The following is a 27961-nucleotide window of genomic DNA, read 5'->3' on the forward strand; positions in this document are numbered from 1 at the left end:
CCCTTCTCCTTCAGTCTCCAGCTTCAGGACTCCCTCCCCTCCCCTCCTTCCCATCTGCAGCACCAGGAAGTGCTGAAGAGGGAGCAGCCTTCAGCCTGGGGGGTGTTTGTTCAAGGTGGGGTTGGCAAGGCCTGGCGGTCTTGGCAGGGCGGGGTTGGAACACAGGCCTGAGTTCTTGGTTCCCGTGTGGCCTTGTCCTTCCCACACCTACCCTTCCTCCTGTACCCATGTCCCACTGCTGTCCCCTGATGGAGGCAGAGAGGCAGCAAAGCCCACCCAGCTGTTATAGGTGCTGTTTGGCTGAGAGAGCTTGCCTCAGGACCCAGTGCAGAGAGAACTTCACCTAGGGCAGGTGATGCCCTCAGAGATGGCTGCTCTAGGGAAGGAAGGGCGGGCGGGACCTGCCTTCTAAAGATGACATGCCCAGGGGCTGCCACTTTCTCTTAGGCAGTGCTGGCAGGACCATAGTCAAAGGTGCAATGGAGCTGTAGAGAAGGAAGGTACAAACTGTGGTGCACGCCTTTAATCCCAACACTTGGAGGCAGAGGTAGGAGGATCTCTGTGAGTTCCAGGTCAGCCTGGTCTACAAAGCAAATCCAAGACAGCCAGAACTATACAGAGAGACTCTGTTGGGGGGTTATGGTGGCAATAGTTTTGCAGGAAGGGAGTAGCCCCCTGGTTTCTTGCCTTGTGTGTGCAGGTGATTACAGAGCCAGGGACCTGGCTGATTTCTAGGAGTTTATTACATCATGGCCACAAGCTCACAGTGATCTGATCTGTCATTTATTTACCTATATTTGCCTTTTTAAGATATGCTCTCCTGTAGCCTAGGCTGGCCTGCAACTCTATGTAGCAAAGGATGATCCTGAATCATGACTTTTCCAACCTTTCCGTCTTAGGTGTTGGTGTTACAGGCATGTACCACCAAGTCTCACCACAAAAAACTCACTAAGATGTCCAGGCTGGTCTTGAACTCACGTTTCAAGTAGGAAAAAAAATGTTGCATTTTATTTATTCACTGTGCTTGTGTTCATGAGTGCACACAAGGCACACACGGAGTCAGAGGACAGTTTGTGGGAGTGAGTTCTCGCCTTCCACAGAGTGGGTTCTGGATTCTGGGGTTGAACTCGGGTTACTGCAGGTGCCTTTATCCGCTGAGTCATCTCTCCTCCCATCCTTTGGACTCTTGGCCAGGAAGGTCATGGATTTATTATCCTCCTGTCTCAGCCTCCTTCGTGACTGGGATTACAGGCCTCTGCCATTGGGCCTAGCTTCTGATTTATATATTTAAATAAATTTATGTATTTGAGAGAGAGCCTGGTGCTCATCAATTTGGCTAGGCTGGACAGCCAATGAGCTTGAGGGATATGTCTCTGATTCCCCCCCACCCCACCCCCTCTTGCCACTGGAGGCCTTTTGAAGAGGTGCCTGGGACTCAAAAACTCAGGTCCTCAGGCTTGTGTGGCAGGCCGCTTACTGACTGAGCCATCTCTTCCACCTGGTGATTTATATTAAATTTTTAAAATTAAAACTTTTAAGCATGTGTAAGAGCAGAGAGAATGATGTCATAACCGTCCTATGCCCAAGCTTCGATCATTTGAAGTAGCTCATGGTCAGTCTTGCTTTCACCATATTTGCAGTCTTTTCTGTCCTCTGGTTATTTTGAAGAGAAGCCTAGACAACTGATTAGTTCACCTCTGAAGGTACCGTCTCTTAGGAAAACATCAAAACATCATCACGCCTAAACAGAGCTAACAAGTCTTACTAGTATTTGCATTTCTCTGCCCATCATATTTAAAAAAAATATTTTCTGCTTGATTGGACCTCCAAGTGAGGTCTGAACATTGTGATGACTGTTGCGGCTCTCGGGTGGCTGCTGTCTGTGCTGTTTTTTCTTTCTCTCCTGTGATGTGTTGCTGAAGAAACTAGGTTACCTGCTGCACAGCTCTTTTCCTATCCTGGGCTTGGGGGCCTAATCCTCAGCACAGTATGTGACATATTCTGCTGTCTCTGTATTAGCTGCAAAGACAGCTAGAGGTAGGGCCTGATCAAGACCAAAGAGCCTTTCGGTTGCTTTACTTGGAGGAGAGGGGCGGGCACGGTAAGATAGGATACGATCAGGACGCGCTGTATCTGCTTGTTTCTGTGGGATGTCAGAAGCCTTGATGATCTCTGCCTATACCCATTAATTCATTACAGACTAATTGCCCATTAATTATTCCCTTTAATTAGACGTTGCTTCTTTGATTTCACAGTAAGCGATCACTTGCTTTGGAAAGAGGCCTCTTCCTCTGGGAGATGTTGTTGTAGAAGCTGAGACCAGAAGGCAACAGGGCGGCCCATTCCCACCCAACCTGGCCTCTTTAGGTTGGGAAGGTGGGGGTGGGGAGGAGGGGAGCAAGTGCTAGGTCCAAAGTCTAGACTCAGTTCTCTGGGTTGCTCTTCAGACAAATTTCAAGTTGTGGTACTGGTGGAGGGAGTCAAAGGCCGAGACATTCTCAACAACTTTTTTAGTTAGTTCTGAAATACAGTGCAGCTACATTTAATTAAATTAATGATTAGTCACGATTAGTCGATATCCTGTCCCTAGAGATTTCTGCTGCCTGTGAATCTACAGTTAATAAAGGATGTGTGCGTGCATGTGCATACACACACACACACACACACACACACACACACACACACACAGAAAGAGAAAGAGAGAGAAAGAGAGAGAGAGAGAGAGAGAGAGAGAGAGGCTTGCTTGGGTGTGGCTTACTGTTCTACCACTTTCTAATTATTTGGCCTTGAGAAAAAAAAAAGCAGCTAAATTCTGCCTGCCTTAGTTTCTTTACAGGCTCTATAGATTATTATAAATATTTGAGACAGGGTCTCACTATGTACCCTAGCTGGCCTAACTCTCTCTATGTAGGAGAAGCTGGTCCTGAACTCACAGAGACCCACTTGTCTCTGCCTCCTGAGCCCTGGAATTAAAGGTGCACACCACTGCACCCTGTTATTTTATGACTATTAAATAAAGAACTCAGCAAAGAGCAAGGGACACCGTAGGCAGTGTACACATGCATTCCCTATTGTTATGTAAATCTTATGTAAATCTTATGTAAATCAGTGCCTGAGTAGTAGTAGACAAGCAGCAGTCGGTTGTATACTATGGAGACCAGAGTCTACCTCCTTTGCTTTGTGTCCATCCCCAAGGAGGTCCATGCAGAACTCTGGAGCAATTTCTATTCTTTTCCTCCTGGCCATGCTCATTAGAAAGTTAACAACAATTTTTAGGACAATGGTGTTGTGTCTAGAGAAGTCAGGGTCCTTACTCTGCATCATAGTGAGTGGAGGCTATGACTGTCCTAGCGTAGGATCTGGCTGCCCCGTAGCTGCCTTGTCCTTCTCTGAGGAATGGGATCAAGCAGGGAAGGGGTGTGGAGAACCAGGGTTTGGCTTAGACCTGCTCCTGGTACTTTTCCCTTTTGGAGGCCTGGGCTGTCTTTTACCCTTGAGGAGGTCCCCCGAGGTTTGGGCCTGGAGAATCGGGTGGATGAGGCTCCTCCCTGGGAGAAATTGAGGTCCCCAAGGCCTGGCTCAGCTGTTCACCCATCTGCCCCTGCAGATCAAAGATGGAAATCTGTGGTAAGAAAATGAAACAACAACCTGCTGGGGAAAAAGGAAGCCGATCAACCAGAGGCTGTCAGTACCTCCTGGAGTTAAGTGGGCCAGAGGCTCCAGCCAGGAAGGCATCGGAGCTCATGGGCTCTTATAACCTACTCCTTCTCATTGGCTAACCCTGCGCCTTCTCACATGCTGACCGCTGGAGGAACAAGGTGGGCCTCGAGAGGGAGACAGAGAAGTGGGGAGAAGGACAACACCAGGCGGGAAAGAGGAGCCACGGCAGTTGGAGAACCTGGGAGAAGAGGAAGCCTAGGCAATGAGGGAGCGAGGACGCTGCCTTTGGTGTCCCAGTAGGGAGAATAAACAGTGTGAGCAAGTGCAACATTGTATTTCTACCTCCCGGGGCTCCTGCCCAGAGCATCCTAGAGTTACTTCTGCAGGGAGCTTGGCCATGTGACTCACACATGTGAATGGAGAACAGTGAGCTTTCCAGCCCCGGCAGAGGGAGACTAGGGAGAAGCAGACGCAGAAGGAACCACTTTACCTCATGCTCCTGCTGCACGCCGCTCTGCAGAGCTGGCTTCCACTTGGAGGGTTCTCTGCCTGAGCACAGAGTTCCAGGGTGTGAGCCATGGGGAGGTCTTGACTCATCTGTACCCGGAAGGGAAGAAGGGAGGCAACTGGGAGTGATGGGGGTGAGTAGGCTGAGTGAAGTCAGGCTGGACTTTTACCAAGTCCCAATGCCTAGCTCAGCACAGGGACAGCTCTCTAGGAGTGTGAATATTAGTGAAGGTGTGGAATGTTGGACAGATGAAGAAGCTAGACGAGGGGCTGGTCCTTAGGCATCTGGCAGCAGAGGCAATTGGCTAGAAGCGTGCTCTAACTTTAAACAGAGGTTGATGCAGCCCATGTGAGCTCTGTTGTGGCATTGGCTGTCCCTGCCTCTGTCACCATATTGCTCAGTTGTCCACTGGGTGATGTGAGAGGGACAGTGGACAACTGTGCTAGAACCAGGAGAGTAGACTCAGGGAGGCTTATGGGTTTTGGTGCGCCCAGCCTCTTCCCTCAGGCTCTGACTTGAGTCTCTGATGCCCTCTTCCTTCCTAGCGCTTTATATGTTGTGGGCACTGACAGAGCATTTGGCCCATGAAGACATGGGTCAGTAGGCAGAAGCAAAGGGGAGCTTTATTCATTCAGACTTTTTAAGGCCACGTGCCTCCTGCCTGGCCCAGGAACAGGGTAGACCTGCTCTAGGGACAGGGGACCCGGGTGTCCACGGATGCCCTTTGGTCTGCACAAGCTCAAGGACACAGTTGGAGCTGGGCTCCGTTTCAGCTGGCAGGAGGAGGCACGGTACTGGAGCTGCAGAGAAAGCTGGGCACTGAGGGGCTGGACATGAGTGCTCAGCCTGCCTCAACAGCAGTGCAGAGGAAAGAAAGATAAGTGGACCCAAGCCAGGGGCAGCTCAGCTGCCTGTACTGGACTCCGAGGGGCTGGACATGGTGAGGAGCCGTGCGTTCTGTGGACAAAGGGTCTACATGCTCATGGTGGCCTGCGTTTGATTTTGATAGCTTGGCATGGCTGTTGCTGTTTCATCTTGTGGTTGTCTTCGCTCACTGAGATCCTTGAGGGACCAAGTGGCCACCCAGATGCCCAGCTCAAAGTCTGTTGTAGAGTTTGCACAAACTATTCTAACAATCACCAAAAAGAGCTTTCTAGGACAGTGGTTCTGAACCTCCCTAATGCTGCAACTCTCTAATACCTCATGGTGTGGTGACCCCCCAGCCATAAAATTATTTTCATTGTTTCTTCATAACTGTAATTTTGCTATTGTTATGAATCACAATGTAAATATCTGATATGCAAGATATCTGATATGTGACCTCTGTGAAATGGTCATTCAACCCCCAAGAAGTCACTTTTCTAGTCAGGTAGGGTTTGATACAGGGTTACGTGTGCCCTAGGACACCCAGGACAGGCAGTTGGACACAGGCCTCCCAACTCTGGGGACAGAGTTCTAGATTTGTCTGAGCAAGAAGAGTTCATGGGGTTCTCACTGGTTCTTTATCAAACCAGAGACATTATCAAGTATGAGTCATTTAATGGGATAAGCAAGTCATCCTGGTTTGTTCAGGACTTTCCTGAGAAAAGTCCTGTGTATCAGGAACTCCCTATAATCCCAGGAAAATGGAGACAGTTAATCACTGTCTAGGGATTCTCCCTCAGCCAGCCTGTAGTCCAGTTTCCATTCCTGTTTTGCTCACCGAAGGAAAACATGTCTGTTTACCGCTTGCTTATTTTCTGTCTTCCATGAGCTGACCCCAGAGATCTGGACTTAGAGACAGGGATGTTACCTACCCATGATGCTCCACAGAGGCCTTCCCTGTCTCCCAGGAGTGACATCTACACAGCTGCATCTATCTGACAGTGTTCAGGTTAGCTGAGGCCTAGTATGGAGCAGGCTCCTGACTGTCTGTGGTGGAGCACGCCAATCAAATCTATGTCTGAGTTTCTTCTGAATAATGCCAAGTGTCATCTACGCTGTGATCTCCAGTCTCCTATTCCCAACAGGCTCCTAACGTTGTCCACAGGTCACATTAAAAGACCAGGTTCAGAATCTGCTTCCCAGTTCAGCACTTTAGACATAAAGTCCTTTGCTTTGTGTTCTTTCTCAGAGATTCTTTTGTTGTTGTTGTTTTTAGTGAGGGGATGGAACCTGGGGCCTTTTCCATTGAGCCATGTCCAGTCTCTTTGGCTTCTTTCTTCGTCTGAGTAATGATTCAATTTTCTTGTCTTGGGGTCTGTTCCTTAGGACACTTGTGACTGGGGCCAGAGAGTGGCCAGAGCTCCAGTGTCCTGTTGTCCAGCCCTGCCCTTCCTCTCTATCTCATAAAGGGGTTATTCACACAGGCTCCTTGACTTACCCTATTTATAAATCTCTGCAGCATGTCTTTGTCCCTGGTGACAAACCCTAACTGGCCTCCTCAATCCCGTCCACTGCTTCAGTATTTGCAATACTGAAAATAAAAAACATCCTTCCATCTATGCCCCTCAAGTCCACAGCCCTGACTCTCCCAGGGCTGCTTGGCATCACACCAGTGAGAGCTGCCTTGTGAGGAATGAACAGACCCTCAGGTAGCTCTGGCCTCACTTAGTTACTACACTGGTGATTGGAACCCAGACATGTCTTGGGTGGCATGCTTTACACTTGGTTACTGGAGCCAGAGCCCTGCTCCGAAGCCCCTCTGTCCAGTCGCTACCCACACCCTACTCTGGCCGGAAGAAGGATTTTAGCTTCATTTCGTCTATTTCCTCCCTCCTCATAGAAGGCAGGTAGCCACATGGCCATCTTACTAGGCCACCGAGACAGAATACGTTGCCTTTAGGCCGACACCCAGACAAACATGTATTCTATTGCAGATAGGTATCGTCTGTCCACCCTCTGCCATTTGTCTTTCCACAAGTTCTTCCTGTGTGTGGCAAACACATACTGCACCTCTGTGCTGGGAACGTAGGGATGATCGTGGCAAAGACTTTAGGCCTCTTACAAAAAATATCTTCTTTACCTCAGCTTTCTCTCTGCCTCTGCTGACCTGGCTGAGGCAGCGGGGGAGAAGCGGGCCTCACTTGGTCCCATCTATCTCTCCAAAGTTCTCCTCTTCATGGTCTGGGACACAGGAGATTGGCTGTGGAAGCCATGTGTCCTGAGTTATCTGGATGCCCACACTGGCAAGCAGAGGGCACTTGGGCAGGCTGCTTCATCTTTCTGGGTCTTGGTGTTCCTGTCTTTCCAGGAACCTCACATCTTCTGCTTGTCCTGCGTTCTAGGAGTGACTCTGCTGTCAAAACGAGACAGTGATGCCAGTGTGCAAGGGCAGAAGTTCTTTGTAAATCAGGTGCTTGATGGAACAGAGAGGAGACAGTCTTCAAACACAGAGCTGAGCTTCTCCCAGGGAAGAATCTGAAAATCACTGCTTTCTTTGAGTTCAGGTTTTCTGAGGGCCAGGTGTCTGGTGCCTAGCGGTTGCGCGGTAGATGGCTGGTACGTGGCATAGGCTTCTAGTTAACGTTTGTCAAATGATGTGTCATATGATGGCCCCAGACAGTGTAAAGGCAGGGAGGAGAGTAAAATCCCATGGAAACACAGACAGTAAGGTCAGATTTGGACATAGCCAACGAGGGAGGGCTTCCTGGAAGAGGTGGCTTAGATTTAGGGTGGGAAGAATACTGTAGAAGAATACTTCAGGACACTCTACAGGATGGATGGGCACATGCAAAATCCCAAGGATAGAGGATCTTTTCTGTGTACTGGGGCAGGAGCGGCCAAATGAAAGGGGTGAAAGTGTAAAGATGAGTTTTACCCGGGCAGCAGCAAGTTAGGTTCTGAGGGAGGAAAATACAGAAGAGCAGTGTAGCCATGGCCACAGCGTGAGGAGAGTAGCTGTGGCTGGTGGGGGCTGGGGGTTGGGGGGTAGGGGTGGGTAATGTGGGGGTGCGGGTGGGGCCCCAAGGTGCCATAATATGTTTTTCCCATTGCTGAGGGCTCTTAGTAGTGACCTTGGGGAAACCACCTGCCGAGCCCCCAGCCTGTGCCTCACTGTAATGGCACTGTGAAGTGATGATGGCTGGGGCAGCAGCCTGATGTGAGGTCCATTGGTCTTCTTAGATAGGATGGGAGCTGGCCTGGCAATGGACAGGAAGCAGGAGAGAATTCCCAGAAGGACGCATGGTTTTCGAGCCTGAGGTTAATAGAGCCTCATTTCCTCATTTTAAGCAAGAAGCCTGGGTGCATGCAGGCACTTGCAGTTGAGTTAAATTATGCATCATGAGGCTAAGAGTAGCAGATAACCAGACAGACCCGGGGTCCTATGTAAACTCTGCTGCCTGCTGTGTGACTTTGAGCAACTTCCCTAACCTCTCTGACATCACTTTTTTTTTTAAATCTATAAAATTAAAGTAACACGATTTTGCCAGAGATCTAACTAAAGTAACGAGAACAATACCCTTGTACACCCGGTAAAGAACCAGAGCTGAGGTGGCTGGAGGTTTCTGTCTATTCTCAGTCTTTAGCTTTCTGCTAAAGGGGAGGGGCCAGGAGGTCTCCCCAGGGCAACTCCAGCTTCCTGAGTGACAGGTGGGGTTGCCACATCCACTCTGTCCTCAGCACAGGGGACACAGGCCCAAACCTCCCTTATCCTCATGGCAGGCACAAAGTAGAAGTCTTTTAGACTTGAGAAGTAGAAGAGGCAGCTGAAGTCGTTGTTTTCTGATGTTTCCAGCCTAGCAGAGGAGATGGGCTCAGAAACAAAAAATTCGGAAAATAAGAAACAAGGAGACGTCTGCATGAGACTCTGAGGCAGGGATGCAGGAGTGTGGGGAGGGTTCAGCCTGGGTCTGAGGGAAGCTGTACACTTCAGAAAGAAACTAGCAGGCACGATGGACAGAGGCCCATGGCAGCCTGGGAGCCTTGGATCTGCCGGGCTGTGCAAGGAAGTGGCATTCTGGCAGCTGGTGAGAGCCTTGAGTGCCTCCACTCTCCACCTTGTCCCACCCCCTCACTCAGGGGACAGGATTTCACCCTTTAAAGATTGTTAAGTAGGCTTGAGGCACAATCAGCTTGCTCCATCTCCTCTTCTGGTTCTATCCTGTGGTGGCCATGTGCAGTTAGTTGATGATCAGAGAGGCTGTGTAGCCTGCCTGAGCACACACAGGGTTATTTGCTGTGGGCTTAGAGTGAGTGCTCCGGACTTCTGGCATCTGCTTTGTGGTGCTTCATGTCCTGACCAGTCTGGTCCACCTCCCTTACTCCCCTGCCTCTGCTGCCCTTGTGGGCAGCTGTGGCCTCTGGCTAGCCCCAGCCTGCCCTCTGGCCATGAAGAACAGCTTTGTTCATTTAAAGAGCCAGGAATGATGGAGTCTGGCTGTCCTTACCCAGTTCTTTGGCACACAGAAGGAGTCACAAGATCCCCTGGAATGGGTTCCATCTTCTTTTCCAGGTGCTTGGTGCCTGGCACATGCCAGGTGTGGTTGAGGGTTTGTTTTTCAAAAGACCAGGTAAGATGCGGAGGGTAGAGGCAGCCCTCTGAAGCTTTGGTAGATTCGGATGGCCTCCTTCCTCTCCTCCTCCCATCCCCGGCTCCTTCTCCATCCTCTCACACAGAAGGAGGTGGCTCAGAGACTTACCCTGCCTCCTCACCCAAGAGGGAAGCCGCTATTAAGTAAGGATTTCTACTTGCTTCTTGTGAGCCTCCTCCGGCCTGGGATCCCTCCACAGCCCAGCCAGTGCTTCTGATGGGTTGTGTGGTGAAGCACCTTCAAAGTTCACCCTCACCTTGGGGGCTAGGGGAGACTCTCAGGCCATTCTTCTCCTGACTTGTTCCCATCACTGCAGAGGTCACATCCCACCCTTGTTACACCATCTGACCCGCAGGCACAGGCTGGGCCTCTGAGCATGCCAGGCCTGGGAAGCATACCTCCTATGTGAGAGGCCACAGTGGACTCTGCGGTCACATGCCAGACACCAGGGATGCTGTGATGAGGGAGACTCAGCCAGCAGGAGGTACTGGGCAGGTCTGTTAGAGATGACATACAGACAGTTGTCACACAGAAGGACGAGAGCCACTCAGAGATTTCCTGAGGAAGAGTGACAGAAGAACCAGAAGAGAAAGGAACAATCAGGTCCTTCTTCTCTGGGGTGGGGAGTAGGAAATTTTTAAGGGGACAGAGAACAGGACATATCTCACAGTTGGTGACAATGAGAAAGTCCCTTTACTTGACTTCAGTTTCTCTATTTGTTGAGGAAAAAAGCATTTGGGGCCAGTCACTGAATAAGATGCAAATGCTTGCTGGGCTTGCCCACAGAGCAGGTGTTAGCTGCTGTCCTTTGGGAGGAGATAAAGCTAACAGGATGAGGTGACTGCTTCTCCTTCTGTTCCAAGCCCTCCCCCCTGGGCCAGGGGACAACAACAGGCTTCAGCTGTCTCCTCCTCCCTCATCCCATCTGATATGCTGCTTGGTCTGTTGGGGGTGGGGATGAACCGAGGGCATTGTGCTGGGTGGGGCTTGGCATAGATGTTGTCAAGGTGGGGAGAGCATGAGGGTGACCTGAGAGAGCTGGGAGGTGACTCAGTTGTCCATCTACTGGGAGCCTCCCCCTTCTTTGAGTGATGCTCATTCTCAGAGTGGCCCTGCAAGTCCTGAGCCTCTTGCAGACGGGAGAAGCTGGCTGTCCTGATGTATCTAGACTGCGGACAGGATGAGCAGGATCAGAAGGACCTTGCATCTTCAGTACTTATCTTCTAGCTAAGCTCAGTCCATTGCAATTAACAGAGCCCTCCACGGCCACAGCTGTGAACTGCCCGTTATCTGCATCACTGGTGGAACTTTCTGGACACCTAAATTCCAGCCATTAGAACATTACATTGCTTGGTTTTAAGGTAAAGATACATGAAGCCACCCCCCTCACAGACAAAGGACCCCTCATCTGAGGTCCTGTTTTTTCTCTTCCCTAAGAGAAATTGGTAGCAAAGTGAAACAGCTGCAGCCCAGTGGTTGAAACCACCCGAAAGGCTGATTCCAAATCCTGGCCCTGCTGGGCAATGTCTTAACCTCTCTGTGCTTCTGTTTCATCCCTTGTAAAACCAGGATAAGAGGTGTCTTGTGTGTGGATTAGATGAGTGAGTTTGGAAAGCACTATGCTCAACCCTCTGTAGATGCTGCCCCTTAGTCACCTCAGTCACTTGCTCTAAAGCCAGTAGACAAATCCCTGTGACAGCCTGAGCCTTGGAGATCTGACTCTATATGTAGCATTACACTCTCACACAATGGCTTTTTATTTTCTGTTCCCTTTATGAAGCAATACATACCCGGAAAGCAGGGATGTGCGGGCCTACCTGTGTACGCATCCAGATTGTCCTGAGCGAGGAAGTGTTTTAAAAGCTTCCATACTGAGCTTGGTCAAGCCCCTTGGTCAAACACTCTATGGCTTACATCATTAACCCTGTGTGTGCTTAAGAAGTCACAGATAGGGAGCTGAAGAAATGGCTCAGCGGTTAAGAGCACTGACTGCTCTTCCAGAGGTCCTGAGTTCAATTCCCAGCAACCACATGGTGCCTCACAACCATCTGTAATGGCATCTGATCCCCTCTTCCGGTGTGTCTGAAGACAGCTACAGTGTACTCACATCAATCAATCAATCAATCAATCAATCTTTTTTTTTTTTTTTTTAAAAAGAAGTCACAGATAACACTCCTTCCTAACTAAGCACAGGACACACTCAAGTTTTCTGTCATTTCTTCCAATAAACTGAAAAGTAAGGGGCTGGAGAGATGACTCAGCAGTTAAGAGCACTGGCGCTTCTTCCAGAGGATCCATGTTCGAGTTCCAGCACTCACGAGGCACTCATAACTATCTGAGACCAACATACATGCAGGCAAAACATGCATACATACAATATTAAAAATTAAAGAACGTCCAGGTGTGGTGATGTATGTCTTTAATCCTGGCACTCAGGAGGCAGAGGCAGATGGATTTCTGTGAGTTAGAGGCCAGCCTGATCTACATAGCAAACTCCAGGCCAGCCAGGGCTACTCAGAGAAACCCTGTCTCAAAAACAAAACAGGAAAAATGTGCTGATTGTTTATTTAGTGTTCTTTAGAAAAGCAGGTTCTAATGAGTTCTAATGAGGATATTTTACAGAAGGGGGTTAGGGGACCCTGAGGGCAGAGGGATTTAGTGGTGATCAGTGGCGCTCAGTGGCACTTAGTGACCATTGGATGGGAGATGTCTGAAGAGCCCAGACTCAGCTGGCAGGGGAGGTGCAGGAGTCATCTGGACCAGGCTTTCACTCTGGTATGGGGAATTTCTGTGCAATCTCATAGGAGAGGCCTGGCTGTTGCTGGGTACCACCTTACTCCTTGCCCTGAGGAGAGCAGGTCTGGGTTGGCCACTCCTCTGAAGCTTTTAGAGCTGCTCTGCAAACCCAGTGCTCTCTTGTCCTTGGCACCACAGGTTCCGTGTTTAGATTAAGTTCTTGAAACTCAGGAGAGAGAGCTTAGGAAGAGAGGTGTAGAGATGTCTGTGGCTTTCTACAAGGCTGGAAAGACCCTCCAACTCAGGTCTGTCTGTGGCTTGGGCTTTGGCTTCTGTCAGCAGCAGGTCTAGCAGCAGGTCTCCATGATGGATGGGAGTGTTTAAGAGAGAGATGCGGTCACAGGGTCATGCTCTTTCTCTCTTGGGTCACCATTTGGCACCTCTGTGCTTTAGCCCCAGATCAATAGAGCAATTCCCACTCTGGGGACAGCCATGTGTGGCACAAAAGAGCATGCCTTCCCTCTGTCTCTCTGCTTTGTAGTGACATTTTAGTTATGCTGACTTTTCCAGGGAAGAGTGTTTGTCTGTCTATTGTGTGGGGATGAAGGTTGAGCCTAGCAACATGGATGTGCTGGGCAACAGACCACCAACAAGCCATGTCCCCAGACCTTGGTTTTCTGAGACAAGGTCTTACTGTATAGCTCAGGCTAACCTAGAACTCGCCACCCTCCCTCATCAGCTTCCAAGTGCTGGGATCACAGGTGCGTTCCATCACACTTAGACAGGGAATGAGTTTATGTTAGTAAGGTTGGTGCCTGTCTTACTTAACTTCCCCGGTGTCTGGGAATGGGTTTAAATCTTAGCTGTCTACACAAAGGTCAAAGCAGTGATTGACAGGGTAGAGAAGATGGAAAGCAGAGGAAACTGTGGCTTTCCAGAAGATTCTTCCATTTTTCTGGAACATGTTAACTATGTTGTCATCCATGGAGTAGGGAGAAGGGCTCAGCCAGCTCCGGGTTATGTAGAGAAAGCCCCACTCCAGACATTGTGTGCTGACACTGGGGACTTGGTGAGCATCTCCTGTGTCCTTGTTCTTCCTGTCCCACAGCTACCTCCCTAGTCCAGTGTGGGTTTCTTGTGGGTCCAATACTCCTTTTTCATTTCATATCAAGAAAACCAGAGTCACGCAACCTGGGCATCTTCCCATCATTCTCCTCTGTCCGTGAGTTTAGAAGTTAGGAAAATATCTTAGAGCTCTAGCTGCCCCTGAAGGAGCAGATTCTTCCTGTGGCGAGGGAGTGCACAGGCAACAGAAGTCTACTAATGCATGAGACACCACCACTGAGCAGAAGCCATTTTGTGTGTCATATACATTGTGAGACCCACAGTGGCCTCCCAGTGGCCCTCTCAGTGCTCCTGTGTGTGGACTGAAGGTGGTCCTAACCGTAGAACATTTCCAGTAGAGTGCACATTGCTCGTACCTGTCACCCTCTGTCACCCCTTGTCACCCTCTGTCACCCTCTGTCACCCCTACCCTGAGATGTTCTTGTGCCTCTTCACTGTCCCCACAATGTACACCTGAGCACCTCCTGCCTCCACCCCTTCACTACTGCCCCTGATGAGAGGATGCTTTCCTTCATTTATTTTGTCTGTATCCATGCCAAGGATGGAGATGCCTCACCTTGGCTGCTTAGGGCACGCCCATGGAATAAATGGCTGAGGTGTGGCCGATTCAGTATGGTAGGGACTTCTGGGGTCTGAACAGCTGGAGAGACTTCCTGGAGGAAATGGCGTTCGAGCTCAGCCAGATTCATTGTCCACTGCCTTTGCCTCAGAGATCTGGGGCCCACCTATATCTGGGATGGGGTCAGGGACTGTTTTCTGGAGATGTTTTTCTGGTTACAAGGTAATCGATGTGGCTGGAATCTGCCTCTTTAAAAGCCGGCTTTCGCTAATGGCTGAGGGATGGACCACCCAGTGGAAAAGTGGCTGCAGGCAGGTGGGATAGACATATCAAGGCCACTTGAGGAAACATGAAGATGCTGAGTTCCATTCAGCTGCTTGAAATACACACAGAGCCTTTGGAAGACAAGGGGAGGGCTGGGCGCGATGACACACGCCCATTATCCATGTATCAAGCAGATGACTCAGGAAAACACAGGTGGTGTACGTCTGTTATCCTAGCACTGGGGGGTCAGGGGGGTCAGGCAGGAGGATTGTTAACCCAAGACTGGCCTCACCCCCAGAGTGGCACTGCCTTAAAAACCAGCCAATCGGGGTCAGGTGTGGCGGCACATGTCTTTCACTGGGGAGGCAGAAGCAAGTGGATCTCTGTGATTTTGAGGCCAGCCTGGTCTACATAGTGAATTTCAGGACAGCCAGGGCTACATGGTGAGACCCTGTCTCAAAAGAATAAATAAATAAAAATAAAAACCAATCAAGAAATAAACAAATGGTAAATGGGACCAAGCGGGCCTGAGATTTCAATGACAGACAAGGAGGAAGGGGACACATTTGAGATTTTCTGAGCCAGACAATACCATGTGAAAATAGGTGTTAACCCCTACCCTCCTTCCTGGAGGAAGTTTCTTTAGTTGTAAAGCTTAATGGCAGAGTAATAAACTCTCTCCTATGATCCATTTCAAGCCCTTCATGGCATCAAGTCATGGCCGGTAAGATGCAGCTTCTGCAGTTGGATGTGGCTGGACAGGCCCAGTGGTTAGAAACAGAAGTCACGCTTCCCTTTCTTCAGGAAAGAACCACAGATCATGGCAGAACCAGTGTGTGTGTGCCAGAGTTGACCCGAGCTGGCAAAGCTTGAGAGTGCATGAGGGCAAGGAGGGTGTGGGCTGGGGGTAGCTGGAGCCCCGAAGAATTACAAGTCCTGGATTTGTCCCTGAAGCATGGCTTGTCCCTTGTCCCCAGTTGTGGCCTTGGTACTGTTCCTTTGGGACCCCTGCCCCAGGTATCAATACAGGCATCTCTGCTCTCTGGCTTCACTGTAAGGCAGGGCATAGGTGGGTAAAGGCCTCTGCACAAGGAGATAAGGCACAAGGAAGAAGACGGGATGTCTCCCAGGGAGAGCACAGGGCATGAGGTTAAGGGTTTGGATAAGTCTCACTTCATGTGTGATGCTATTGGACAGCGGCAGGAATCTGTTCTTCACAGTTGGCTGGCTTAGGCTAGGGGGAGGGGTGACCTGATAAAGCCAGTCTAGTCTTTCCGATGTCCCCCTGTGTTTTTGCTCACGGACCGTTTCCCTTCCTTATGTCGTGGACAAGTATTGGATAGGATTTGGGAAACCTCAGACTCTTAAAAAAAGGAAAGCTTCTCTTTACAGGGACCCCCCTTTCCTCCCAGGCTCCCAGAGCAAATGAGACAGTCCATTTAGAAGGTGAAATAGGACAAGGTGAGCCAGGTGCTCTCCCAAGAAGGCTCACTTAGAAGGGATAGCTGCTGCTCACTCCAGCCATCTCATCATGGTCTTGAGCACACCCACATGTCCTCACCCTAACATGCCAGAGTGGCCAGACAGGACTCTAGGGATATGTAGAGAGGCCATGCAAGGAAGCAGCCTCTCAGAAGGCTGTTCCTCTGGACCCCTTCACTTGTCCACCCAGGAGGGTTGCCAGACCCACATTTCTAGGAGCCTGGTTAATACTGTGAGCTGCAGAAATTGCACCCTGTGGGAGTGTGAAGTCTGTGCCAGCGGATAGTAGGAGGGCAGCTCAGGACACTTCTCTGTAGTCAGGCAAACAACAGGGACCTTTCCAGGAAGCTGGGGGAGAGAGAGCTGTCTGTGAGAGGCTCCTGGGTGGCTGTCAACAGGCAGCTTGAACCGGTTTTGCATTTGCTGTTGATTGCTTAATTAGACACCCACACGGCTCTCCCTGCAAATGACCATAGCTCCCAGAAGATATCCACAGGCGAAGTGTGGGTAGCACAGGGCGTTCTCTAGGACAGCCACCCCAGAGCTAGTGTCACTCAGGCAGAACACTGGTGATTCCTCTAGTCCTACAACCCTCTTGTTAATGACGGAAGAGAGGAAGAAGCAGGAGGCTTAGGACTTATCCCTGTCTCCAGTAGTCATCTGTGTGTGCACTCCAAACCCCAGGCTAAGATCTCTCCTCTTGGGAAACTGGCAGGGCATCCCAGTGTCCACAAAGTCCCTAAGCCAGGTGAGCTGGAAAGGGCTGGGTCTGACAGGCGGTGCACCATGGTGGGTGCAGCCAGCTTCTCCCAGCACGGGTGAGGCAGTGTGGAGAGAGAACTCATGGGGGAACTTCAGCCACACTCTGTCACTGGGGACCTAGAGCTCCAGTTGCCCAGTCAGGAGCACCCAGGAGTTGAAGCTGAGCTTAGAAATGAGTTAAGGGCTCTGTAAATGTGTCTGAGCTCCCAAGAGGGAACACACATTACAGGACATACGCTGGTGATTTGCTACTCATGGCTGGGGGCTTTCTGTACTTCAGTTTGCCTTTCTTCTGTGCCTATCTAAGTATTCTTCAGTGCATTTGCCTAGGAATAGGACCGGTGGGATTCTGGACAGAAGACCCCCAACCCTGCTCCCTGTCCTCCTGGCTGAGCCAGCCAAATGTTTGCTCCAGAGCTTGGCTGTGCAGAGAACTTGCCAGACCCCAGGTCAATGTTGCCTTTGTGTTGCTCAGGTAGTGGTCAGCCTCAGGCACTCCTGAGTGCTGCAGCCCACTGTGAGCCCGGCTCCTGCAAAGGCTGAGGGCGGGTGTCTGAGGCAGGGACAGCCACACTCCTCCTCCTCTGGTGGCGGAGATGTGAGCATTTTAGGTCTGGATTTTTTTTAGCCTGTTTTTCTCCAAGCCAGGAAGAAATGGATACCTCCAGAGGGTAGAACCTGCCAAAGGCCTACATGCTATTCCTCTCTCTTCCCTGCTCATGAATTCTATCTTGGGGTTGGGAGGCAGGAACTCACAAAAGGGAGTAGAGGGAGGGAGACAAGGAGACAAGTAATTCCACCAACAGTGTAGTCTGACTGCTTTCATGTTGGGAAGCAGGAAAAGGAAAAATATTCAGTTTTATTCAGTTAAATGTGTGCGTGTTGAGTGTATTTGTGCAGGTGTGCTTGCAGGTATGCTCACTTGTGTGAGTGCATGAGGGCAGAGGTCATTGTCCTGTGTATTCTTCAGTCACTTCTCTATATTATTATTATCATTATCATCATCATCATCATCATCATCATCATCATCATTGAGACAGGGCTTTTTAATGAACTTGGGACTTGCCATCTGGGACATACACTGACTGACCAGCAAATCCCAGGGAGTTACCAGTTCTTACCATGCCAGCATTGGGGCTACAGTTTCATGTCACCAATGCCCAGTTTTTTATGTGGGTGCTGGGGAGCTGAACTCCTAGTGCTTGTGTAGCAAGCACTTGGCCTGAGCTATTTCACCAACCCTATGACAAACGTTTAAAATTTTTTATTAATGTTTTTTTACATGTAGTTTGTGCGTGTCTTTGTGTGCACACATGCCACGTCACATGTGTAGAGGTCAGAGAATAACTTTTAGGAGTCAGTTCTTTCCTACCACTATGGGATCTGGGGATAGACCTCAGCGCACCAGGCTTGGCTGCAAAGGCCCATCCTCACCAAGCCACCTCCATGGTCTTCACTGAACACTTTCAAACAAAGGTATTTTCAGTTCCCAAGACTTGATGATTCTTTCAGTTCCCAAGACTTGATGTTTCTGTCTTTAAAAAATCCTTTGAACGTTTTAGAAAGAATACTTGAAAACTCTTATTATATTTGGCAGTTTTCGTTAAGCTCTCAGGAAACCTTACCGTTTAGTTCCAGAACTAGAAATGATGTGTACAAGCTTTGTGACCACTCTCCAGTAATGGGCTGTGCTGTATCCGGGAGCTGTGAGCCTGCTGTCCTGTACCCCACACTGGGGCAGGTGGACTGTCATCTCTCTGCATTTTCTGCCTTGTGATTCTAGGGTCACTCAAATTTCCCCACATCCGGGGAGTGAGGATTCTCACTTGTAAAGCATCAGAGAGTGGAATTTGAGGACGTAATTTCTCATGGAAAAAAAAATAGCCTTGTTTTTGTTGGTCCAGTTTAAACTCTGATACCTTTTTTTCCCTTCAACTCTGACATCTTTTTCCCCCTTATTAATTAATTAATTAATTAAAAAAATTTTTTGGGTGTATGATGAATTTTCCCAAAGGCATTGACTTTTGTGTGGTCCTGTCTGTCCATGTGTCTTAGGACCACTTTTTCTCCTACATAGATATTTTCATTAAACATATCTATTTTGTGTATGTATGTGTGTGCCTGCACATGCCTCATGGCACATACATTGGAGTCAGGGGAAAACTTCCTCAAGACATTTCTCTTCTTCCACTCTATGGATTCCAGGGATCAAGCTCAGGTCACTGAGCTTGGGCACCGACGTTTCCCACTGAGCTGTTTCAGTAGCCCCTTCTAAGTGGGTCTTTGCCCTGTATCCCTATCTCCAGCAGGATGGGAGCTGGAGACCAAGCAACTTTGCATTCCTACTAGATGCAAATGTAGGAGCCCCGAGGGAAGGCAAGGAGTTGTGAAAGAATTCCATTCCTTAAAATGATCAGGTCCCTTCCACACATCTCAGGCAGCCCAGACTGGCTTCAGACTCACTGAAGAGCTGAGGGTGACTGTCATTCTGATCCACTTGCATGTGCAGTGCTTACTGGGTGTGCGCTACTACACCCGGGACTGAACCCAGGGCTTTGTGTATACTCTCCGTAAGGAGCTTTTTAGTTTCTCTATTGTATGTTAACTTCACACAGGTGAAAAGCTTGTTGAAGGAAGTTGTTCGAAGTCTTACACACTTGTAATCCCAGCTCCGGGAAGGTACAGATAGAAAGATTCCCTAGGGCTTGGTAATGGCTATGCTTGGTTGTCAACTTGACTACATCTGAATGAACTACAATCCTGAAATGGAAGGCACATCTGTGATCCAGATCTTGAAGCATAGTAGCCATGAAAAGCTTAGGCCCAGGCAAGATGGTATGTGCCTCTAATCCCTGGAGACAGAGGTAAGCAGATATGAGTTCAAGGCCAGCCTGGGACAGAACAAGTTCCAAATTCAGGCATGGTGGTCCACACCTTTAATCTAGGTCATACCTTCTGCTGGAGGCCTGCAAAAGGACAAAGGAAGAGGGAAGTGTTCGTTCATTTGTAGCTGCTTTCACTTAACTTGCCAGCACACGAGTTGGAACCCACTTCTCTAGGATTTCAGCTTATACAGAGGAGCAGCTGAAATACCTAGCCTCGTGGGACTGAGCAACTACTAGATTCTTGGACTTTACAGCTGCTCACTGTTGGGTTAGTTGGACTGTAGACTAAGTCATCCAATAATTTCCCTTGTTATACAGAGACATCCCATCAGTTCTGTGATTCTAGAGAACCCTGACTAATACAGGCTCCCTATCTGGCCAGGCAGCCCAACTTAACAGGTGAGTTCCAGGCCAATGAGAAACCCTGACTCAAAAAAAAAAAAAAAAAAAAAAAAAAAAAAAAAATCCCACCCAGGCTATATGGGAAGGATGGAATGACTGCTGAGCTGAGGTATAAGCAGGTCCGAGAGTGGAGGCCCAGCGGGATTACTGTTTGGGTGAGAGTCAAAGCTGAGCTGGCAGTTGTGAGTCCATTTGACTTCAAGACATATGGAAGAGAGAAAACAGGGAATCCACTAATGACGGCTTCTAACGTGTTGGCTATAGTGCTCAGATGGCTCAGGAAAGTGTTTCGTGGTGCAGGCTTTTAATCCTAGCACTTAGGAGGCAGAGGTAAGTAGATCTTTGCATTCCTACTATGTGTAAGTGTGGGAGCCCAGAGGGAGACCAGTTTGCTCTACATATCAAGTTCTAGGGCAGCCAATACTATATAGACTTTGGAAAGAGAGAGAGAGCGAGAGAGAGAAGAGAGAATTATTTCATACATCCCACCCCCCCTTCCCTCAGATCTACCCCAGCCCTCTTCTTAGAAGTAGTCTCCATTACCTGTGCATACTGTGCATATCAACCGTATAATACTGTCAGAGGGTGGTCAAGCTTCATCTGTCTTTAAAAAGGCCTAGTTTAAGGTGAAATCTGCCTGCCCTCCTGGAAGTGCTCAATAGGAAGTTGGACTCCTGGAGACCAAGCTTGGAGCCTGAAGATGGAGATGGGAGAGACGGCTGCAGGGAGGTCGGCAACCTGAGTCTGTCACTTTGGCCTGCAGATCAAAGATTTCCCCCAGCAGAAATGAAGCGTTGCATTGTGCCGACTGTGTCAGGGACACTCCAGAGGTCACCAGGCTGGCTGTCAGAAAGTGGACGGAGAAACACGAAACCAACCCTTGAGGGAGCAGTAAATACTAAGGCAATTGACTGGTCTCTCCTGAGTCAGAAGAAAACCAATAAAGCTGAGCGTGGCATTGTGATGGGGAGGGCCAGTGGGTATCTGCTGAGTGTCTGATGTACACCTCCTGCCTGGAACACCTTCTCTCATTGAACTGGTACCCTGAGGTGGCATCATTAACATCATTTATAGACGAAGACTTTCAGACTCAGAAATCAAGGGACCATTCCCCAAAGTTGTTGAGTAAGAAGAGCGTCAGCCTTTAAAGCTTTCTCTTTCCTTTCTGCCAGCCAAGGATGCCAAGTCAGGCTGGTGGACCCTCTCCAGCTTTGCCAGGCCATTTCATTTCTGGCTTCTCCATTTGTCACCATGACTGCTACAGTCTTTCGCGGTCCTCACATGTCACATGTCACATGTCCTGATTGATTGTGTTCTCTGTGCAAACGTAAGGGAGGGGGGTGGCCCTCTGAGGGTGCTATGCAGAACATTGGAAAAGAAGAGGAGAAAAAGGTGTATTTAAAAACTCCTGTCTGTCAGACCCACATCTACAACCAGCATGATAAAAGAACATTCTTCCTTAATTTAAAAAAAAAAATCTCAAAAATCTTTGCTCCTAAGCTGGGAGTTTGGCCAGCACTGTTATGGCTGTGACCATTTTGGTACCTGGACCTGAGCTGCTGCTGGTGGGAATTGGGGTTGAGAAAGTGGTAGACAGCTCCTGGCAGGACTGTCTGTGTGCTTGCTCTGTTCGCTGGGCTTGCTTTCAGGAGCTACTGCAGCTAGGGGGCCGTCTGCTACTGGGGAGCAAGCCAGAAGCACCGGAAGGCAAGGCGGGCGGGCAGTAGGCGGCAGGCTGAGGAGCAGGGCCGTGCTTGGTTGTGTAGGACCCAGCCAACCTGCAGCTTCAGATTCTACATATCACTTTTTCAGAGTTCTTCTCTTGGGTTTTCAGCCAGTGTTTCTTCAGTTAGCACCGGAGCAGATGCAGAAAGAGAGAAAGAGAGATAGCTGAGAGTCTTGCATGAAGGCCGGGGAAATTCTTCATCCCGGGCTCCTTCTCTTTCTCATGGGAGCTGAAGCAGAGGCAGCTGTCACAGCTGCCACCACGGGCACTTTTCTTGGAACAGGAGTGGTGCTTCTTCTCTTCTCAGTCAGCGAGTGTTCTGCGTCTCTCAGCTGGGTTCTGTCAGCATGAAAGGTAAAAATTTCTTAGCTAGGAAGGACTACCCAAATCTTTCAGGGAACACCAGACAGAAAGAGGACTGTGTCACAGTAAAGGGGTGTCCATTCATGGTAAGGATGTAAGTCTCCTTTACCTCCTCTTCCTTTCAGGTGTCCCTGCTTCTCTCCTAACAAGTACAATCCTAGATCCCTTGTCCTTGGGGCCTCTCATGGAGATATCTCATTTCTGGAATGAAATATGAATGAATATGTATGTACTTGGAGTAAGGGATCAGAGAGGGGCCTTACAGAAGTGGGTCTATACTGGAGTGTCCAGCATACCCATGTCTCTGGGAGAGCTTTAGTGTGGCAGGCACTCGGTTCCCCTCTGGTGGAGCTAACTAACCAGTGGCTTCCGGCAAGATCTCCATGTACAGTTACTTTGAACCAGCAGGAAGAGTCGGAGACAAATGCCAGGAGCACTTTCTTCTCAATGCAGGGCAGGAGGGAGGCCAATGCCTTAGGTGGGTGGGGCTGGCATTGGGCCTGGATACAGATATTTGGATAGGAAAGTGATCAGTGGCAGAGGGTGAGGCTGGTTGAATGCCGGTCTGGGTTATCAAGCTGTAAGAGGCCCTGCTCAGCAAACTACCTAATAGAGGCTGCTGGGCAGGCGGCTTTGATTTGCTGCCAAGGCCCATTTGAGCAGTAACTGGCCTTGTGGGTAGCACAAGCTGTGAGACAGGATTTAGCAGGATCTGGCTGGATGGTGGGTGGGCCAGGATGAATGGGGCACAGCAAGGACATGGAGGTGGGTTTTGAAAAGTAGATTTGGGGAGTGACGAAATATGCATTAGAGACAGACCTGGAATTGTTGGAAATGAATAACAGAGGGTGCTGGGGAACCTCAAACTCTGATGTTCTAAAGTTGTAACCACCCAGGAGTTCTCTGCTCCCTGTGGAGATGCAATCTGGAAGAGAAAACCAGGGTCGCCTGCCGCCTTTGAGGAAATCTGTGTGTGATAGGCAATGTGAATCTGGCAAAAACATTTTGAACACAGAAACTCAGTGCCATTAAACTGCGGTCGGGATAGGATGGGGCAAACATACTTCTCCTCAGTAACAGTGTAATTAGCAGTTTGTATGGTGTGGTTATTTTTTAAATTATGGGAATTTAAAGAAAATATTTCTCATCTATGTCACCAGCTTCTTCTAAATCGAATTTCCAGTGTTGACTGCTTGGTAGAGGCTCCGTGTAGGGTTCTGGCCCACAGGCAGCAGTAACAATCATTGGTTGAATCAGTATTCTAGCTCAGAGCCATAGCAGTGTGTGTCCACTCTGCTGTCCTGTCCAGTGAGGGACACCAGCAATGTGTGTCCACTCTGCTGTCCTGTCCAGTGTGGGACATCAGCAATGTGTGTCCACTCTGCTGTCCTGTCCAGTGTGGGACACCAGCAATGTGTGTCCACTCTGCTGCCTTAGCCAGTGTGGGACATCAGCAATGTGTGTCCACTCTGCTGTCCTGTCCAGTGTGGGACACCAGCAATGTGTGTCCACTCTGCTGCCTTAGCCAGTGTGGGACATCAGCAATGTGTGTCCACCCTGCTGTCCTATCCAGTGTGGGACATCAGCAATGTGTGTCCACTCTGCTGCCTTAGCCAGTGTGGGACATCAGCAAAGTGTGTCCACTCTGCTGCCTTAGCCAGTGTGGGACATGCATTCTTGGTCCTCCCTCTCTTGGCACTGCATCAGGTACAGAATGGACAAAGGTGGAAAGGAGCTGACTCTGACCCTCATGGGGTTCCCTGTAATAATGCAGGGAGCACCTATTCCTCCAGTGCAGATTAAGGAGCTGAGAGACATCCCTCCCTGTAAGTCGGTGGGAAGAAACAGTAAACTCATGACAATCATTGTGTTGGTCCTGGTGCATGTTTCTCTGTTCCCTCACCTCTCAGCTCTGTTCTGCATGTGCCTCCCTCTGCTTGTTCACCCAACCCCACCCCTCAGCCAAGTGGGGAAGCTGCTCAGTTGAGTGGAGAAGCCCTACGCTGTGGCCTCTACCTGTGTCTTGCTGATGGGATGCTCACAGCCTACTGTGTATTTCAGGTATTATTTATCACCTCAGACAAATTGTCTTTCTGTCTTCAATTTGAATTATTTAAACAGCAAAGAGGACAATAAAATTAGGGTCTCATAGAAGCTTGGGGATCCAGGATGGAGAAGGAGCTTCGGTGAACACTAATTTATAAAATAACCAAACTCTTTCTGGTGTTCTGTAGTTGGCATGGTATCTTCCCAGAGTCCAAGCTAGCATGCTTGTGGTTTCTATCCCCACCCATGGCCAGCACTGAGGGAGGTCAAAATCCCCAAAGTTTAGGATCTTTTTCTTAACTTCTAGGCTCAAGCTAAAAACAGACAGAGAGAGGTCCTCTGCTCTTTGAGTCTCAAGTTTTCAAGTTTTGGTCTGTGACAGATGAGTTGAGAAAAATGAGGAGAATGTATCGATTTCTTTCTCCTCCTCTTCTTTTTGAAAGCAAACTGTGTTTTGTGTGAAGGTCTTCTCTTGTGATGAGAGACGTGTTAAAATATTCTGTGGTTACAGCTCTCTGTCTTTTCATGGGTGATCGGTGAGAAGAGACGGTAGTCAGGCTTTACGATTTCCTTATTTGGCAAAAACAAAAAGTTGGCAACCTTACGTTGGTTCCTCAGATTTCAATATTTGAAGTTTTGCTGGCCCACGAAATCCAAAAATTTTGCCTCCAGGATTTTCTCTAAGCAGACCCTCTTCTAAGGCCTCTGTTGGGCAGCCTCCTGCAGGCTCAGTTTCTGAGCCCTTTCCCGTCCCCGTTCCCTGTGGCCCTCATGCCCAAACTGAGCTCAACTGAGTTTTGGCTTCCCTGTTCCCAAGATGAAGGATGTTCCTCTCCAAAACAAGGCCACTGGCCAAGAGTCAGCACTTACTTCCTATTCCATGTCCTGTATGACACCATGGAAGCTTTCCTTTCCAAGCTGCTGGGCCGGGGCATGTAGCTCCTGTCCACAGTCATCTTTTGGAAATGATGACATCATCTACCCTTGGAAACCACAGAGGGGATTTGTGGATTATATTTTGGGAGCAGTACAAGGTCTATTTTGCACTTGGGGGTCTTGGTACCTAGTGTCAGTCATTTAGAAACATCTCTTTATGTGGTCAGGGAAAGGACATTTACAATGTTCAATTTATAGTGTTGGAAGTCTCAGCTTTGCCTGAGCTTTCAAATATAGACGGTTACTCTTCCAAATTGGAGGCTCCCAGAGGCAGTAGACCATCAAAATCATTCCCTGTCTGAGGATTTAGACCTGAGAGTCTGAAAACCGTGTGGGATTCCCCAGGCAGATCCCCAGTTACCAGAACTCAGGCTGTGGTCTCTCTGAGCATGTGTGTGGACTTGTAGGTGCAGAAGCGTTGAAGGGGAGATTGAGTTGGAACCACCCTGGAAATTGAACTGGGTTCTCTTTTTTGAGGTGCATTCTTTGGCCCTTTTTCAGAAGCACAAGATCAGACTCTTTCAGTCCAAGAAATTTCTAAATTAGGCAGGTTGTTATGTTGGGGAATACGTGGTAGACCATAAGCTCTCCTTGGGCAGAGAAGTGTGGTGAGCTTGTCTGAGGCTGCATAGGGCTCTGGTCCTGGAGGCCAAGCCCAGGTGCCAGAGAGTCCTCACTCTGCAAGGTTTCTGGAATAGTGATATGGTAAAGCCGGAACCTGGAGCTTCTGGCAGACACTATGGACTGTTCCAACTAGCTGGAGTGGTGGGGAGGGGCACAAAACAAAAAGCGATCCAAGAACTGCACATTAAAGATCTCAGCCACTTGAGAGTACACAGTAGAATGGGGCTCATCTCACGGTTCACTGGAGTTTGGGGAAGGCCAGTGACGGCGACAGATACTGCTCTTAAGTTATTTCTGGTCACTTCTTCTGCTAGTGGCGGCTTTCTTCAAAAAGTCTTTGATAGGAGCTGGGTGTGGTGGTACTCCTCTGTCATCCCAGCACTTGGAAGACAGGGAGGTGGGGCTCTGTGAGTTGGACACTATCCTGTTCCACATAGTGAGTTTCAGCTCAGCCAGAGACAGTGAGACCCTGAGTCAAAACAAGAAACTAGATGAAACAACACAAACCCCAAATCCCTTATTGCTAAGGGTTCCCAGCTCCTCGCTGGAGTTGAACCCAGGGCCTCCCTCCTGCTCCACCAGGGCGATCCACTCCAAGATTTTTTTTTTTTTTTTTTTTTTGTCTCTGTGTGTGAGTGTTTCTACATATGGGTGACTGCACAAGAGTACAAGGGCCTCCTTATATAATCCAGAGGGCAGTACAGGTAGCTATAGAACACGGATGCTGAGAACTGATCTCTGGTTTCTAACAAGAGCAGTATATGCTCTTAACCATCGAGCCATCTCTCTAGCACCACCCCCCCCCCCCAATTAGTTTTTATTTTGAGATAGGGTTTTACGATGCTACTCAGATGGACCTTGAACTTGCTATGTTCAAGAGAGGCCTTGAACTTATGATCCTCTTGGCTTCCTCCATGATGGCTAGGGTTATAGGCATACAGCACCAAGCTTGGCTGATAAAATTTTCTCCTGGTTTTGAAAAGGTCTAGAATACTACAAAGTCAAAGAGTCCAGCCAAATTCTTGGAGATGAGAATTTCCTTAAAGATATTCAAGCCGAGAGGGCAGATATATGATCCATTCAGCATGCCTTCTTTTGGATGCAAAGGTCAAGCAGGGCCTGCCTAAGCTTTTCGAGCTTTGCCACGGGATCCAAGGCTCCAGAGCTAGCATAGCCTCTAATCACACATGATACCCAGCAGCCCCTTTCTCCTGGCTTTGGAGACTTCTGAATTGGATTGCCACTACCCCTTTGTTAACCATACACAGTGTGGTTCTCCATGTGGTAGGCAGTGGATCCTCTTCAGGATTCAGGAAGACCTCACTGTTCTATGAGATGGCGCTTATGCTAACAGAGTCAGAATCAGGTCATATGGCCAATGGTTGATGTCTATTGGGAGGATGGCTTGAGGTCCTGGATGGAGCAGGACCAGATCTGGGAAGCCCATTGAGATGACCTGGTCTCTAAGAAAATCGATCATAGACTGATCATCAGTAAGTCCCTAAAATGAGTGACTGGAGCCAAGAGACTTGAAGAGAGGAATTGCCCAACACTACTTGCTGTTATTGACGAGAGCTGGCTTCCCATATAAAAATCTCCTGGGGCCATGAGATGGCATCAGGAGAAAACGTGCCAAACCTGTTCCGCTGGATGGTGGCGTGTTTGCTCCCCGTTCACCTGTGGAACACCCCATCTTCGGCACCTCCTAATGCTCCGAATCCTTTCCTCCCATTGGTCCAAGTCCCCACAAGCTCAGATCCCCCTTCTTTCAGTGTTTGCCAACTTTGGGCCATTTATCCCCCTGGGGATGCCCATAGGGTACAAACGGGGTAGATGATGCCATGAGAAGGTGGAGAAAGCGCTGTATACCCAATGAGGTGGGGAGTTGGAGGCATGTTTGGAATCTTCAGGCATGTCTATACCTGAGGCTCAACCAAATAACAGCATCGCATTGCCTCTGCCAAATCCGCTCAGGCAGGGCAGGCAAGCAGCAGGCTTTCCTAAGGGGCTGGGCTTTGACTCTTCTCCCCAACCTCATGCCAACTTGAATTCCAGAGAGCCAGCTGCAGGTCCCAGGAACCCAGAGACCCTCTCCAGGTTGGTGATAAGGCAGATGGCTGTCAGCATCTTTAGCTTAAATAACTCTGATGATTGCCCTGAAACCTCTGTCTCGGGGGAGGGGTCTAGAGAAGTGGTTTATGTAACTCTCCACTCCCTTCCGGGGCCTGAGGATTTTAGGGTGATATGCACAGTACATATGCTGTATTACCCAGCAGAGTCTGAAGTTGTTTTTCAGCCATTTTGTTTGTTTGTTTGTTCTTTTTTTTTTTTTTTTTTTTTTTTTGAGACAAGGCTTCTCTATGTAGCCCT

The 27961-nt window shown here is 49.1% G+C and overlaps 1 protein-coding gene across 16 annotated transcripts in view; it reads left to right on the forward strand.

Moving 5' to 3' along the window:
- Plekha6 (pleckstrin homology domain containing A6) overlaps positions 1 to 27961 on the forward strand; it is a 138769-nt gene that overhangs the window by 41143 nt on the left and 69665 nt on the right. Inside the window, exon 1 of one of the 16 annotated variants that reach the window (XM_076941188.1) lies at positions 21628 to 21976. The exons of the other annotated variants lie outside the window; for them this stretch is intronic. The gene's annotated coding sequence lies outside the window, so the exon portion shown is untranslated. Of the gene's footprint in view, positions 1 to 21627; positions 21977 to 27961 lie in introns of those variants that run through there. 16 annotated transcript variants of the gene reach the window in all.

The sequence above is a fragment of the Arvicanthis niloticus genome, chromosome 10 (genome assembly GCF_011762505.2).
Source record: "Arvicanthis niloticus isolate mArvNil1 chromosome 10, mArvNil1.pat.X, whole genome shotgun sequence".
Lineage (NCBI taxonomy): Eukaryota > Metazoa > Chordata > Mammalia > Rodentia > Muridae > Arvicanthis > Arvicanthis niloticus.